Genomic DNA, 3,507 nt, shown 5'->3' on the forward strand with positions numbered 1-3,507 from the left:
TCTTCATTCATTTCTCTGTGACTAGAAAATGGACCTGACCCAGGATTCATCCCGAGCACCCCTTCTCAGCTAAGGAGTGCCACCTCTTTCAGTGACATAGTGGTACTCACATTATGCTTTGATAAATTTGGGGGGATTCTTATTCACCAACCTGCAAACCCCTTGTTCTCCTGTGCTCTAGTTTAGAATATTTTTAATGGTATTTTTACATTTGTACCTTTAATTTTGGTTTTATTCTGTGCCACAGATGATTTGCAAACACAAATGTGATCTTTCAGCATGTAGAGATGAATAGATATTGTGTTTATCCAAGAGTGTATGTGGTCTGAAAGGGACAACATAATGTCCGGAAATCACTTTCTGTCTACTATTGGCTTATTACTTATTGCGATCCATGGGCCTGAAAAGAAAGACCACGTGACTTTGTGCATTTAATTTTCAGCCTAGTGCCTCGATTACTGGTGAGGGCAACGGTCACTCTGAAGATGAGACCTTTGCTCTGATTCTGTGACCAATATGAATCATATTCTCTGTTTACAGTATGTACTACATAAGCCTCAGCAATGTTTAGGGAACCTGCTCTCCATGTCCTGCAAAGGAGACATGTGCCAGGAAGTATGACATTTCATAGGCTGGTGTCATTTGTTGTAAGTCTCTGAGGTGGAACCACAATTAGGACAGCAACACTGTTTCAATAGTGAGTGGGAAAACCTGCAGTAAATTAGATGATAAGTGCCTCTTCTGAACATAAGGCCACAGATGTTCTGGGGCCTGTGGCTTGTGTGGCCTTTATGTGCAGACATTACAGGACCTCCAAAACTGTTTCGTGTAGCTGACGTCATTGCCAGAATAATCTAATGGTGTTGTGTATTCCCTGGCCCCTCTAGGGTGTTCACATAATGTAGTTGCTCAACAGGCAAGAAGGCAAAGGTAGAGGAAGGATAACCCTGCAATCTGTCATAGAATGTCTTTGGTATGTAGTCAGCATTCCTATTGAATTTGATGGCAATAGTTTTATATAGATATATACTTTTATGATTTCAGAGAGAAAGAGTGAAAGGGGGAGAGATCAATGAGAGAGAATCATTGATCAGCTGCCTCCTGCCTTGCCCAACTCTGGGGATCCAGCCCACAACCTGGGCATGTGCCCTGACCTGTAATCAAACCAGTGGCTTTCCGTTAATGTGATCACGCCCAAGAAAATGAGGCACATTGGTGATGGAGAGTTTATATTTTGTGTTCTTCTTTATAAATTATTGTATTATTTTCAGTAGCAACAACTTTAAACCTACTTTGCCACACCCTGTATTTACCTCCAGTCCTTTTGTAATCTTTCTGCCTCCCAGCCCTCCATGCAGGCATTGATTTACCTTCCTGTACAATAGAGTCGTTCATAGTTTTCATAATTTTATTGGTACTAAAAGGTGTATTCTCTTTAAGAAATACTGGCTTCCTTCATGCTACACAGATATTTTGAGATTTGACACTAATGTTTATGTAAATATTTATTTCCAGTAAATATTGTATTCTATGGGTAACCACTTTAACTATTGAGCTGCCTATGGTTTCAGTGATTTCTATGTTTGGGTTTTTATAAATAAAACAGTTGGGAATGTTGTGTTGAGTTCTTTCTACAAGTGTATGTGTTACTTACCAAACTGTTCCAGTGTCAGTGAATGTGTTATATTTTAACATCTGAGGAACTGTGATCTAAAATGGTCAATTATTTTGCCTCCCTCCCCACCCACAGTAATGAAAATTCCATTTTTCTGCAACCCTGCCAGCACATGTGAAGGTTAATCTTTTTAAATACTAGCCCTATCAGCGAGTCTTGTTAAATTGCTTTTGTTTTCATTCCATTTCTGTAAAAATGATTGATGGTGATCATTTCCTTACATTGTCTTTATCTCCTTTGTTAAAATGTCTGCTCAGGATTTTTTCTCTACTTAAAGTTAATTTATTAACCTAAATAATGGGAGTATAGTGCAGCGTCTAAGACAGGCGTCCTCAAACTATTGCCCACGGGCCACATGCGGGTGTTTTTGCTGTTTTGATTTTTACTTCAAAATAAGATATGTGCAGTGTGCATAGGAATTTGTTCATAGTTTTTTTTTTTAAAGTATAGTGCGGCCCTCCAACGGTCTGAGGGACAGTGAACTGGCCCCCTCTTTAAAAAGTTTGAGGACCGCTCTTCCCTCTTGCGGCCATCATAGGAGCACCAGCGGTCAAAATGAAGTTCAATCCCTTTGTGACTTCTGACCGGAGCAAGAACCGTAAAAGGCATTTCAATGCACCTTCCCACATTCGAAGGAAGATTATGTCGTCTCCTCTTTCCAAAGAGCTGAGACAGAAGTACAATGTTCGGTCCATGCCCATCCGAAAGGATGATGAAGTTCAGGTTGGTCGAGGACATTAAAAAGGGCAGCAGCCGAAACCGGTTTGGCTCAGTGGATAGAGCGTCGGCCTGCGGACTCAAGGGTCCCAGGTTCGATTCCGGTCAAGGGCATGTACCTTAGTTGCGGGCACATCCCCAGTAGGGGGTGTGCAAGAGGCAGCTGATCGATGTTTCTCTCTCATCGATGTTTCTAACTCTCTATCCCTCTCTCTTCCTCTCTGTAAAAAATCAATAAAAAATATTTTAAAAAAAAAAAAGGGCAGCAAATTGGCAAAGTAGTCCAGGTTTACAGGAAGAAATATATCATCTACATTGAATGAGTGCAACGGGAGAAAGCTAATGGTACAACTGTTCATGTGGGCATTCACCCGAGCAAGGTGGTTATCACTAGACTAAAGCTGGACAAAGACCGCGAAAAGATCCTTGAACGTAAAGCCAAATCTCGCCAAGTAGGAAAGAAAAAGGGAAAATACAAGGAAGAAACAATTGAGGAGATGCAGGAATAAAGTAATCTTATATACAACTTTCATTAAAAACTTAAAATGAAAAAAAAAAAAAGTTTGAGGACCCCTGCTCTAAGACATATGTTAGAATTTCACTCATTCCTCAATGACTCTAGTGACTTCTTTGCCATATGGAATTCTTGCTTTTGAATTCTAAAAACAATATACTTTTTCTCAATTTTTACCCTATGTACTATTTATAGCCCACTTGTACCATACACTTAAAAGTTTAGTCTGCATTGCTAACATCCTCCACCAGTGTTCTTTAAGTTTAAGCATTTAATAATACATTAAGTGAAGTCTAGGTTAGCAGTAGTTGACAATTTCACCACATTCAAACTGTCAAAATGATGGCATTGAACATGGACATAAGATATTTCAGTAGTACATCATTATATTTTACTAGTGACCAGATACATGGATGCGTGCACATTGAAATTAAATTAATCCGAAAGTGTGTGGTGGGGCGGGACTTGGTGAGACCGACCCCACACTTCCTAGTGCCAACCTCTCACAGTCCCTCCTTGGCCGGCGGTGCCGAGGCTTGAAGGGCATCTGTGTAATGGGTGGGGTCCCTCAGCCACTGGTTTGATTCCAGGGCAGGGCACT

At 40.5% G+C, this 3,507-nt stretch overlaps 1 pseudogene across 1 annotated transcript; it reads left to right on the plus strand.

The window, feature by feature from the left end:
* Positions 1 to 2,224: 2,224 nt before the first annotated feature.
* On the plus strand, positions 2,225 to 2,901 carry LOC307094822 (large ribosomal subunit protein uL24-like; annotated as a pseudogene). The gene is made up of 2 exons: positions 2,225 to 2,425; positions 2,659 to 2,901. The product of its transcript is annotated as a large ribosomal subunit protein uL24-like (transcript).
* Positions 2,902 to 3,507: the final 606 nt, after the last annotated feature.

The sequence above is a fragment of the Cnephaeus nilssonii genome, assembly GCF_951640355.1.
Source record: "Cnephaeus nilssonii genome assembly, chromosome: 24".
Classification (NCBI taxonomy): Eukaryota; Metazoa; Chordata; class Mammalia; order Chiroptera; family Vespertilionidae; genus Cnephaeus; species Cnephaeus nilssonii.